Here is a 14,869-nt window from a genome sequence, read left to right on the forward strand (position 1 = left end):
GTGGAGAGGAAGGTGCGACAATCTAACCCAGATAGGTACAACACTTGGGACATCCATTTCTGGATCAAAGTCTGGGGTCCATTTGTTCAGATACAGCCCCCTCATATCCATGGAATATGGACCATTCCTGAAAATCAAGTCTCGATCCTCCTTGGTCTCGAAGTGAAAGGTATAATATCCTCTGCCACAAAACCTAATTGAGATCTTCCCGTTTATTGATGTCGACCAATTTCTTTCTACCCATTTTTGGACAGTCCTTGGTGATAGCCATATCCCCATGAACTGCCCTACTAATCCTCATTCTGCCAGGGAAAGAGCTACTTTTTGTGGGAGGGCCGGAGGAAGAGATATATCTAGTATTTTTTCCATTCTTTTAACAAACTTTGAGACTGCTGGTCTATTCTTAGCTGGTCCCATTGCCGAAATGAGGGAGGCAAATGCTTTGGCTATTTCTTCTTATTCCTAATGGTGGACTAAATGATGGTCTTCGTTCTCTGGTGGATCCATTTTCTCGAGCCTCAGCAGTAGGTGGCCGCTGAGGGCAGCAGCGAATTGCTTGCTACAGGGAGGTGTGCGATCTCTCTAGTCCAAAAGAAGTCGATCCACAGTAGCTGAAGGCCGCTGAGGAGAAGCAGGCTTGTGTCTCCGAGAGCTAGAGTAGCATCTAGGGCTGCGCGTGGGTGGCCTCAGGAGCTCTCATCTCCTTTTATTGAAATATATTATTATAATAAGGAAATAAAATTGATATCTAATAACTTATAATAAAAATAAAATATTTTTAAAAATTAAAATAATATATATTTATTTTAATTTTAATTTTAAAATTTTAATAAATAAGTTTTTATTTTTTATTTACTTATTTTAATATTTAATAAATTTAAAATTAAAATAAATAATAATACTTTTATTATAATGAATAAAATTTATATTTATATTTTTAAATAAATTTAAAATCTTATTTAATTTATAAAGGTACAATAATTGGTTTGTAGGGTGTTTTGTTTTTATTAAGTCAGAAGTTTAAATATCATGGGTCCCTTTTGGGGAATTTAACTATCTCAATGAGTGATGGGTTAAGGATGGAAGCCACCTTTGGGGAATTTAAGCTATCCCAAGGGGTGATCCCATCCCTCCCATGGGAATATCATTCTGCATCCAATGTTGGCTCACCGTTGGGAGGAAGATCATTCTTCCATCCAACATTCGGTCATCAACAATGCATCCCCACTAGTGGGAAGCTCATTCTTCCATCCAATATTGGGTCACCTCTGGTGAGAAGATCATTTTCCCATCCAACATTAGGTCGCGAGTGGTGGATGAATTGGTCTTTCATCCAACATTGGGTTGGCCTCATCCTTTCATCCAACATTGGGTCACCTCTAGTGGGAAGATCATTCTTCCATCCATCGTCGGTGGATAGATTGTTCTTCCATCCAAGATTGGGCTAGCCTCAGTGTAGAAATATTATTTAATAAAATACCATTAACAAAATAAAGTCAACGTTGGGTTGACCTTGTTCTTCCATCCAATATTAGGCTAGCTTCAACCTAGAAATCTTATTTAATACATTTTTTGTATCTCAAAAGAACCCAAGAGCCCACTTAACATGTAGATACTAGTAAACCTCTAGGGGTCTATGACTTGTCCTCATTTTCATAAACTAGGCCACACCAATTTTTTTGTATCCTAGAGGAACCAAGTAGCCTCCCTAATACGTAGCTACTAGAAAGCCTCTAGGGGTCTACGACCTGCCTTCCTCTCCATAAACTAGGTCACAATGAGGGGATTTGAACCTTGAATCTATCAATTTTCTTAGGACTCACATTACTTCGATCACCATTTGAGCTACCCTTGGAATCTTATTTGATAAAATGTCGTAACCAAAAGAAAGTTAAATTTTTTTTACTTAGAAATGATATAAATAATTTAATTAGTATTTATAAAAAAATAAAGTATATTGTATTTGAAAAAAATTAATATTACTATGTAATAAAAATAACATTGTTAACCTAATAGAAATCAATTACGTTGATATATATAAAAAGGTAATATAACATTATTGGTTTAACTCATTAGAAAGTATGAAATTATATAATAATTTTATTTTGTGGCTTGGAGTATTCCTTAGAACTATTTCTACTTTGGAGTTTGTCTTCCCTAGTGATGAAAATGAAATTTTGGGGTCAATTGATTTCTAATTTTCTTTGGTTCCGATTTTGGACTTGTGTTATGGCCCAGGAACCTATTTGTGATCTTTCAAATCCTCCATCATGCGTTACACATTCATCAACTTTCTAATTGATTTTGAACCAGGTCTAATGCCCATCCTATACTAGTCTTTTGGTTGTGTTGACCCAGATCCTACCTATGCGTGGCCTTTGTCCTCACGTATCCACACCCTCCATATATTTACTCTCTCTTCAATGTATCTATGGCCTCCATGAAATTGCAGTGATCTCCAGCTCTGCTATCTCATTCCTTGACAAACATAGTGACCAAAATTCATTCACATCTCAATATGTCCCTCTAATTAAACATTCCACTATTATTTAAACATCGTGTCCTCTTCAAGCTCAATTAATTTCAAATCACATCGCATGGATGTAATTATGCACTAGAACTTATGATTGCATCTTGCCATGGTAGGGATCACACCGACAATACATGAAAAAACAAACTTTGAGCTTTATACAACACAATAATGCACAAACCAATTTTCATGAGTTAAATCCACTCTCTTATTACATAGTGCTTTGGTGGGCATGTCCATAATTTAATTGCCTCCTCTTCTAATCCCCAAAGGCTACAATTTATATTAGGAAAATACATCATTTTGGATAACTTCATATCCATAGTATTATCAACAAGGCTCTCAACACAATCCTTAATATCCCTCATAAATCTAATTTTTGATGCTTTTAATCCTTTACAAAATAGATATTACCCTATCTTTTGATATTTTTTCATTGCGAAACTCGCTATTGTTGATTTTATTAGAGGTGGGTCAATGCTCCTGCATTAGAATCCCAAGGTAAAAAAAGTTATGACCTCCTAGTCATATTCTTTATAGTCCTCTTGTATCAACTTCAACTTGCGAGTTGAAACACGCCTATGCAGTAACAAGCCTCCACCTTGGTACACAATACCTCACTAATATTTCTCTTGAGTTTAGGCTTTTGGCATCTTCCTTGTTCTCTTCTTTGGAACCCTATGATCACCCCCTGCTCTAGGTTTCTACAAATCTTCTCAGCTTTCTCTATTGTCCCCTGCACGGAGAAAAAAAATCTCTTACGAGATCTTCAATCCACTTGTACCCTTTTTTGTTACTTCTCCTCCAAACTACACACAAGAATGTTCTACCTTTTGTATCACTTGATGAAAATAAAATTTTGCGGACTCTCAGTTTCTAGTTTTCTTTGTTTTAAATATTGCACTTGTGCATTATGGCCAATGAACTTGTTTTTGATCTTTCAAAACCTCCGTCATGCATTACACATTCCCAAAGTTTCCAATTGATTTCAAACTAGGTCTAATGCCCAACCTATACTATTGTTTTGGCTATGTTGACCTAGATCCTATTTGTACATGGCCTTCGTCCTCATGTATCGATGACATCCATGCGTTTACTCTCTCCTTAACATATCTATGTGCTCCACAAACATGTGATCATCTCCAGCACTGCTATCTCATTCCTTGAAAAACATGGTGACCAGAATTTGTTCACATATCGATGTGTCAGTCTAATTAAACGTGCAACTAATGTTTAAACACCAAAGCCTATCCAAGCTTGATTAATTTCAAATCACATCAGATGGAGAAATTACATGCTGAAACTTATGATCTTGTCTTCCCTCAATGAGGCTCACACCATTAAGAAAGAAATATAAACTATGAGATTTATGCATGCATAATTATGCACAACCCAAATTTCATTAGTTAAAACCACTCTCCTATTACATGGCACCTTGGCAAACCTGTGCATCGTTTAATGGCCTCCTCTTCTAATGCCCAAAGGCTACAATTTATATTCGTAAAATACATCATTGTGGATCACTTAAGATCCACAATTTTCTGTAGAACGATCTCAATATAATCCTTAATATCTCTCAAGAATCTAGTTTTTCACACTTTTAATCCCTTACAAAATAGATATTGCCTTACTTTTTGAAAATTTTGTTTTCAATAACCAGTTCTTGTTGATTTTCTTGAAGGTAGATTGATGCTCATACATCAATTGGACATAAGGAAACAGGTTAACGGCCCAATACTTGGAGACATCTAGTGAAAGTGAAAGCCTACACCTTTATGGAGCACATGTAAGTAATTATAGGAGGAGTGATTTTCCTTGAATAACATTGATAAGCCAATGTGCATTAACAGATAAAAACTAGTGATGTATGTCCCCACTATTGGTTTGATAATAGAGTAGTGATAGATTTTCCCACATCTTCAAAAAATAATAATAATTTTGTTTTTATTTCTTCTTTTCCGATATAACTAGGTATGTTACTTTTTAACTATATAACCATGTCTCTTGTTCTCCAACTATAAAATATTCTCTTAGATTAAACATCTTGCAACAATAAAAGTAGAAGTCATTAGAACATCTTTCAACAACAAAAGTGATCTTTCAACAACAAAACTAGAAGTCCTTAGAACAATACAATCAACATAACATGTCACTAGTAAAATTAAACCTAAATAGGGACGATCACCAATATTCCTCTGAGCAATATAAATAAAACTATTTGACCAATCATAAACCGTCTTGATAGATACAAAATTATAAACTAAAATTATCCCTTTACACAATTTTATTTTTATCTTTTAAAAATATTAAATTAATTTTAATAAAATACTATGAACTGCATTTAATTATATACTTTATTTACATTTATATATTAAAAATGTATTTAATTCGCTTAAAAACATATTTCATAATATATAAATATAATTTGATGGTTGAATCATGATCCAACAACGCTTTTTAGAAGTCCAACGTCTAAGTTTCATGTATGAGGACAAACTTGTCCTCGAGCGCTCTTCTATGCCATCTGCACATCCGAAAGAAAAATATGGTGCGGTCTTTTATATTCGATTCATGTACAACGTACTTACAATTTGATCGTCCACGCTCCTCCACAGCCATCGCCACCGCCAAGCAGGCCTGGAATTTTAAATTCTCTCTGCCTCTCAATTGAAAATTTGATGACGTTTTCTCAATTTTCATGCTCTTTATTTTACTTTCTACACAAATTTGTAAGTGTCAAATTCTTTTATTTGAAAATTATCTTTCAACTACTATAATATAAAGTATAAATATTGGGAGAAAAACTATTATACTGAAATGATGGCCTTTGTCTTCTTTCAGAGATAGCCCTGGGAAAATGAGTGAGTTTCAACATATATCGAATTCTTCATTGGTTATTCAATCTTCCTTTGGAGAGAGTCATGGGAAAATGAGTGAGTTTCGACATATATAGGATTCTTCCTTGGTTATTCAATCAATGAAAGGGAAGATACAAATTCACTAGGTTTCGTTGGAAGATTTGGTAAATCAGTGAAAAGAGGCATCACATGTTTGAGACAATATCATTCGCTCATTTAATCATGAAACAATATCTTGGTTCCCCTAGATGAATTGTTCTGGAAGACTCTATATCTCGAACCTTGACGCAATCAAGGTATTCTATCTTTTGATTTGATGTCTAGTTTTGATGAGTCATTTTCACTAATTTTTTATTGTCTAATTATAATATATATTCCTTATAACTTAGAACTGCCATGAGATTTATATTATGGGGGGTTATTTTGGGAGGAAAGTTTCTAGAGTGGACTGTAGGGCTCATGTAATCGTGAAACAATATCTTGGTTTTGCTGGATGAACTATTTTGGAAGACTCTAGATGTGGAACTTTGATACAATCAATGTATTCTATCTTTTGATTTTATGTCTAGTTTTGATGAGTCATTTTCATTAATTTTTTATTTTCTAATTATAATATATATTCCTTATAATTCAAAACTGCCATGAGATTTATATTATGGGGGCTTATTTTGGGAGGAAAGCTTCTCAAGTGGACTCTAGGATGGGATTTTTTATTTTTGTGATCCACATTTATTGAGGGCAAAATATTATTCTTTTTATTTTCCTCTACCTTTGTAATCATGCTTAAAGCACATTAGGCATGTGATTTCTATTCTTTTTTTTAATAGAAATTGCAATTTTTTCCACAAGGAGATTTAAAAAAAAACTATATAGAACTTTAGCATATAGCTTCCACTTGATACCAGAAAATATATCACTATCACCATGCCCTCTTTATACTCATTAGGATATGTTAGGATATGTTAGGATATGTAGCAGCATTGGATATGCATTCCTGCATTCCTACATTATATGTAAATATATTATAACATTTAAAATTCCTCATTGTATTATATGGAAAAAAATGTTGTTTATTATGAACAGTGGAAGCATAAAGAAGAACAAAGACTAAGTAAAGAATCTTCAATAGATATGAAAACCTAACTAAAATGAGTTCTCATGGGCCATTAAAAAATAAATTTCCATAATAACAGATAAAGTGAATCAGTAGAGAGAGCATTGACATTTTTGACAATTATTACAAACTAATTCCAATTTGTTTTCCTCAAACATAAGTTGCAAAATAAAATTCTAATGGTAAATTAAACCCTTAATAAAACATGACAATCCATAACTTGAATAGCTGAAAAGCTACTCAAAAAACTAATTATACCTCAACATACAACATAATGAGTGATTTATACAGTGATTTGACACTCGCCATCTAACAAGGCCAACCAAATGAAAGAGATTAGTGACCTCGGGTTATCAAGGCCCAACACGTTCAAGTGGCTACTTTATATTGAAAACGAAATGTCAAATCCTTGGGCAGTTATCACCTAGGCTTCTCTACATTAATCGATTTAATTCAATGTAGTTATATCTTAAAAGATTTTATGTTCAGTTGTGGTTCAACAAGAAGTTGGGGCACTTGCACTGAATTTTCGATAATTTTGATGGGATGAATACTCGTTAATTGTCATAGTTTTGAACAAGACATTGTGTTTAAGGGGATAAAGAATAATTTAGTTCAAAAAGAATTAAATAAAATTAAATAATTGAAAATAAAAACTAATTTCACAAATAAAATTAAACTTTTTCTTAAAAATCAGAGTAACTAGAAACCACTGCATTTTACTATTTCTCCAATTTCCTTTAAACAAAATCCGCATGTTTACAAGCTTATAAACATAGATTGGAAAACTAGACAATAGGGAATGAAAGCGAAATTTCAAATTCTTAGAGACTAACCAAAAGATCATGGAACAACAATTCAAATCATGATGGGTAGTGGTCAAATTTTATACTTCATACTTCACTAGGTTGTCGACGGTTCAAATCTTATTAGGAATGGACGAGGCCTCCCAGAATGGCATAGGATAGAAGAACAAAACAAAATTCAGGGGCACATAGCTCAGCGATTTTTTTGGATTTTTTAAAAAAACTAAAAGAGAATAATCCATGAGGTGTTAGAGAGAAATGAAAACAAGTGACCTTTGATCCAATAAAGAAGCTTATTCTTGGTTCCCCTGAGGAAGGCCTCTGTTCAACCTTGATGTTATTATCGAGTAAATGCTTCCCAGGGACAACTTAGTCATAGCGAGCTGCTGTTTGAATGGATTGTCTGCAAAACATTTACAAAATTCTGAATGCTGTTCACGCAGCAAAGAGCTAAATAAGTAGGGATAAGAAACAAGATCTCCCAGTGAATGCAGATGATGGAGCTACCGCCATGATCACTATTATGCTAGTTTCAACAGGTGGGAATAGTAAGTCTTTGTTAGTATGGCCGAATTTGAATACAACTAATGTGATAGTATGGGTGGATTTGTTTGGAAAAAGCTGTCTATCCTGTAGGTATCCCGCTCTCTCAATAAAGTCAAGAAAAATATCAATTGTTAATGACTCATAATCAATGGATAATTAATGCAACCGTCATAATGCCCAGGAAGGTTGTAAGTTGACGACCGGGTAATCACTCATACGAATAATTGGTTTGAACAGCTTAGGCTCGTTATTTTTAGATTACAAGGGCCGCATTAACACTTCTTCATGGCGTCGCACTATTCTCTGACCAACTACATGTTTTGACGAATTCAAAAAAATACGGTGCTTGAAGTTCGAAGATGAACTCTATGGTAGAGTGTCCCATCATTCATAATTTCACATTGCTTGCAACTTTAGGTAGGTTGGAGGTATCATAAATTTTTATGGTTTACATTTGAAATCAAACGTCAAAATGACCGGATGAAGAGGTATAACACAAGTCAAAAATGACGTGAAAAAACCTTACAACAACGGTCAAATACGTCTTCGAATGCAAAATACGTCCTACAGGACGTCAAATTCCAGGCCTGTCGCCACAACCAGCACACTCCAAATAAAGCATTTTGTCTCCCGTATAAGAGAGAGGTAAATTGTTTTATATTCGATTCGCGTGCATGAAAATCAACGTACTCGACAGATTTTATTTTCTTGCCATACAAGCATGGTCCGATTGAAGCAACCAATGCAAGATCACACATTTGGTCAAGTACGGGAAATTGGAATTCATTTTCGAGTCCTTTTAACCATAACTTACGCAGTGAATGATGAGATGTTTTATCATGTACAGGAAATTGGAATCATCATGACTTCATTTCAACGTCTTTGACCAAGACGCCTACCATTCATTAACCTCTCCCGTTCTCAGCAACCTTTGGAGGTCCCAAATATTCATCGTACGATAATTTGGAAAGCATCGAAAATTCGCACGCGACTAAAGGGATTGCTGTGGGCCGGGGGTAATGCGGTTCATCACCCCTCTCATCCTGAGTCCTATTTTTCTCAGCCGTAGTCTTTAACGCGACTCTTTGAAAGTCTTTCCGGCGATTTTTTCCGGTGAAAATCCGGCAGTGATTTATGGAAATCCAAGTTTGATAACTAATTTCTGCACAATGAAACTGTCCCAGGGGTTTTTCAGGGTGCTGAATCTGAATATGCAGTTAAAAAACCATTTTAACTGCAACAAATCATGATTTCAGCTCAATTTCTTCCGCCGGATTCCGTCACCGGAATCTCAAAAAGTCGCATTATAGACAACTCCTTTTTCTCACTGCTAGATGAGACGGATAGGTCAGATTAGACGGGCAACTGCCAACAACCCTTTCGAAGGCCCAATGTTATTCTGCGTTGACAGCAACTCCTGCAACTCCTTTTGGGATGGTAATCGGCGTTATCCTATTCTGGCTGCAAAGTTGGCTTGCCCCGCGACCTATTGCATACATGGCTGTCCATCCTATCCAGGCTAATGGTTTACGCAAATTCATTGCCGCTCTCGGAACCCATTCCACATTAGTGCTCATAATCTTCCCCAGGCCCACAGAGATTCTACCACTGGCCGTTTTTATAACCTTATCCAAAGAGACCATGCGGAAATCGATTCATATTCCGAGTATGTATTTAATTTTCGACATATCTGTCTTAGATTATTAATCCAATCATGTATCATTTCCTTCTCATTTTTCTCTCTTCGTGAATTATTAATATCCGCCTTGCTAGAGACTATATCACTAGCTTCTTCCTTTTATAGCAAATTTAATTTTAATCATAGTTTCAGGAAAATACTTATAACATACCTCTAACTGATCTTAGTCCCAACCAAGAATAGAAAAAGGTAGTAAGCTCTCAGGTTTAGTTATAGAGATAGAGTCTAAATTTTTCGATCTTATTTGACTTTCTCAAAACTTATAACCGATGGTATCATTACTTTAGTCTTGTCCAGACTTTTCCAACTATATAAAATTAGCTCCAATCTAATTAGTGAACTCAAACACACACAAACATATATACAAGCATACACACACACAAATATATACAGAGATACAAACAAGTGATATCTATCTTGAACTTAAATGCTACTTAGCTTGGCCTTTTTTAGACATTTGCATGCTGCTATAACAATATTTATCAACAAAGTGGCTAGAGACTCAAACATTTCAATGCAAATAATTAATAATAACTAGATATTACCCATCTCTTCATACTCAAGCATTTACAAGATCCATACATTTATGTAAGCCTTTTTTACAAATTTGCATGCTCCTATAAGCATATTTATCAACAAAATGGCTAGAGATTCAAACATTTCAATGCAAATAATTAATCATAACTAGATATTACCCATCTCTTCATACTCAAGCATTTACAAGATTCATACATTTATTGCATGCAAGCCATTTAGACTAGGATTATGCCAAATCAACACAGAAAGTTGAAAACAATCCATATTCATGCCTTTAAAATAACAATGCTCCTTCATACAAGAATCATCATTCCTCAACATATCATAGTATTGAATCAACAAATTAACCCACATCAGTGTAGGAGTTAAACAAACACATTAAACATATGCATGAAATTCAAGGTACAAGAGCTTGAGTAAACTCTTATGTTAGAGATTGAAAGGTTCGATGACTGAGATTGGGACTTCAACTCTCCACCCAACCATGGACAGGTTGCAACCAAGTATTTCTTATAGTTGTCACCTTCGAGCCAAATTCTAGAGCTTAAGGTAGAGTTCTTTCAAAGGAGCTTTAAATTGATGTTATCATGTGAAATAATGTGTGTCGAAGTTATCTCACCTCCACCCACCAGCTATCAAAATCAAATAAACACTGTGTACCACTTCACTAGCCTATAACCAACTTGTACTTGAGAGATTAGTCAATATACTCAACTGAAACAGTGTGTCTCAAGGCTGCACTACCTTCACCCACTAGTTATTTAATGAATTCACATCAGGCAGGGAACACTGTCTTTTATATAAGAAGACTTGCAACATGCCAACTTCTCTAGGTATTTAGACATAGAGAGTCTCAATTGAAAAGTGGAGAGAGATATATATAGTTAATAACATGGAGGGTTTATAAGTTGTGTTATCTTTGAAGAAATAAAGAGTGCAATTTTTAGTAGCTTAGTGAAATCTTCCACCTGTGTTTCCATCGAAAATCCCATGGAACTACCATTAGGTGTTATCAGTCCACTAGCCCTTGGTGCCTCTAACTCTCAAAGGCTATCAACCAACATAATCTCCAGTAGATTTATTAGCCCTTAAGGCATTGCCACTACTCTGTGATTATCAATCAGCAAGCCTCATAGGTTTCTCATTGGGCTATCATCAGAGCTTGTCTTCTCCATAAATTCTCTCAGTCCTCATATTTTTTCCTGCCCTCTCAATAAGTTAGCTTGCTCATTAGGAACCTTTGGGCCTCCTCTTTTTCATGTTCCCTTACTTCTCTTCTTGCGCTTATGAGTCATGAATGATTATTTTCCCGCAGGACACCCTTGGCCTCCACTTCTTTCTTCAGTAATATCCTCTTAACCTCCTTTATTCGCTTCAATAAGAGACTCCCTGCATCCTCTTCCTTCTCTATGTGCATAGGTTCTCCTCCTTTTGTGTGTCACAGAATATGTAAAATCGAGAATGCTCTTTTCCCACGTCATCCTTCTCATTGTAACTAACTGGAGTTTCTCCTCCTCCTTCTCAACCACAATGGTTCTATCCCTTGAGATTGTTTAGTCGTCGGAGCTAATCCCACAGTAACAATTTAAGAATCGACATTTCAAGTCTATAATAAGACTCATCGTCAAGACAATACCTACGGAGAAGAGCGTGAAACCCACACATCGACCAAATACATGGACAAAGAAACACATACTCTCCATTAATTATGTGATCTATATTTATGGAGGAACAAAATGAAATACATATTCAAACAAAAAAACATAACTACAACAAAAAATTGAACTTCAATTCATTGATAACGAATACTAAAAATTGTTTACATGCAGAATTAAAATAAACTAACTCGGGTGATGGTAGCTTATGTCTAAGAAAATATGTGGTGGCTACATTCCTTTGAACTATGTTACAATGAGGTTTGAAGGGATTTTTATTATTGAGAAACAAGGAAAACGACTAAACATCCAAAAACCTATGAAGTGCTAAAAGTTTATGGCCCCCGCTAGGGTTAGTTGGTACATTAATTTTCTGGGAGAGTAACTTTGGCATATGATCTTCGTTTGATGTGTATAATACCTAGTTAGAAATACCTAGCTATGGAATACAATGTTTTACTACAAACCCCTATTGTAGGTCATGGGTTTGCCCGGTTTTCAAAACAAACTCGTTTAGGGCGTCAAAACAACGCTAAAAGATAAGGAACTAAAAAAATGTCAAAAAGAGTAAACTCTCCTACAATTAAGGAAAAATAAATAAACAATGTTGGGGGTCTAAGTGGAATAGGCAAGTGGCCACCAGTATCCACCTGGATGAATGCTCCCCCCTTAGGAAGCAATGGTCCCCATTGCATTGAGTGCCTCCAAGAGATGAGGAAAATTCTACTCAAGTTGGTCCTTGGTCAGCCACTTGCTCTCGTGTAGATGTTGGCCAAATTTGACTACATGATACATTTGTATCCTCTACTTGCGAGTGTTCTTGATATTTATGTCGATGATCCAATTAGTTGTGGCATGTTCAATGGAGTCTAGGTTGAGCTCTATTGGTGTTAATTGTTCAACAATATCTGATGTGTCTTGCCATGCTGGAATGTATGGCCAAAGGAGGTCCACAATGAATATGGGGTGCAAGCCAAAGAATGGGGGCACACTAAGCTTCAAAGTGTTGTCTCCCATAGCCTTGGTGATGGTATAAGCCTTATATCAGAGTGGTCAAATCTTCCAATGGGCTCAGACAAGGCATTCCTTCTACAGAAGTAAGCAAATTTTGTCACCCACCTAAACTTATGTGCCACGTGACGTTGATATGTATTAGATCATTATATTATTTTTCATCCATGTTAATGCATTCAGAGTGAAAAAAATGGAGGAATAAGCTCATGGGACCATTTTTACCGGTAGGACCTAGTTTGGCGAAATGGGGTCTGAAAGCTTTCGGGAGCGTTTTGAGACATCAAATGACATTTTTTGGGTATAAAACTTGTCCACTTTAGCGCAAAACCATTTCATGTTGTTATACACAAAAATATCATTCCAATGGTGGAAGAAGCACGTCAATGAAAGTTCGTATGCAAAAGTTATGCCACATAGAAGTTGACCTTCTTGTTTTCACACCTATAGTTCGAGAGGATGTCGCATTCACCTACATTATTCATGGAAAAGTGGTTATCCATGTGATTATGATGTAAAATACTCTATAAGAGTCTATATTGTAACCCTAGTTAAGAGTTGATTCAGTCAAAATTAACCACTAGTAGGGTATTGAGCTGTGTTATAACCGGGCCAATAGGAGGAAGAGGCATTCGATTCTTTTGAGAGAAGTTTGTTCCATAGTTGAGAAAAGATAGCTAGGAGAGATAGGAGGTAGAGCACACAAAGAGGATTTGTTGAATATAGTAGCCCACATTCGATAGGCATTACTTCTTTGTACCTGCAACAATATTTCGAGACAGAGAAAGAGAGTGAAGCGACCTCACCTTCCAATTGGGCTTTGTCCTGAAAGGGTTTCCCAGAGAGCATATCTTGTGTATTATTTATGTGTGTGCAAGCTTATTTTGTCATTCTCTATATTTATGCATAATTTCCATTAGCATGCATACAATAGTTACAGTTAAATCTATAGATCTTAAAGTTTAATAAAATTGTAATAATGTAGAATCTCATATTCTTAACATAATACTATCATATATTTTGTGATGAACTATCCAGTGGAATATCCACGATAATTTACAGATAGTTTCATATCATAGTAGGTTTCTTTGGGTATTTTGTGAAAATTGCAAGGACATAGATCTGCAGGGTTGAAAATCGTAAAACCCTAATCATGGTTGAAATATCTATAAATTGACCTCATGATCTTGCAGAGGTGAGGCTTACACAGTTGGAACAACAAGTCGTAGATATGAACAGAAATGGAAGAATCCTCATGGGATCCTTGAATATAAATATGGTGATATTTGGAGAATATGGGGTTTCGAATGTAGAGGACAAATCAGAACAGGGATTAGAAGATCGAGGAGAAATGGAGAACCAGTTGAAGAAAGGACCCAAAAAATTTCAACCCAGTTTGAGTGCCATGAAATAATCACAGTCCCTGTCTAAAATGGAAGAAAAATTCGATATCAAGTTGTACCACGGTGATATCGATGCTACGAGGATGAACCACTAGTTACAGCAGCTGAAAATTTATTTTAGTGTCCATAATATTGAGGAAGGGAAAAATATCTCATTCGTGTGGTTGATATTAAAGGACCATTCATTGAACTAGTGGGAGAGCCACACCGAAACGCTTAGGATGGAGGGAGGACCTTTAGTGACTAAGTGGGAGGATTTCAAAACCCTCATTTAGTCATAGATTTATCCCATTCGGTACGTTGAGGACCAGTGGATCTGGTTGCATTATATCAGGCAAACTTTGGGCCAAAACATGTAGGAGTACACCACAAAATTAAGAAAGATTGCTATAATGTTGGGTATCTCTCCAAAGAACCCTGATGTACTCCATTATTTGGGGGGTTTGCACCGCCTTTTGCATGAGAAAGTGATGTTGTTCAAGCCCAAATAAGTGGACCAGACTTGTGTAAAGGGACAATACTGAAGAACATAAGCCTGAAAAGAGCTCAATCAAATTGATTGAAGCAGAAGGAGCAAAAGGAAGCTTCTAAGGAGGGAGAGAAGAAGCAAAAGGGGGGAAAAGCTAGAAATACGACAACTACGACACACCAATGTAAATATCCTAGTGACCACTACAACCACTACAACATCGATGGCCATACAAAGGGAA

Source organism: Pinus tabuliformis, chromosome 2_2 (genome assembly GCF_031772625.1).
Source record: "Pinus tabuliformis cultivar Carrire ecotype Pingquan chromosome 2_2, CPIR1, whole genome shotgun sequence".
Lineage (NCBI taxonomy): Eukaryota > Viridiplantae > Streptophyta > Pinopsida > Pinales > Pinaceae > Pinus > Pinus tabuliformis.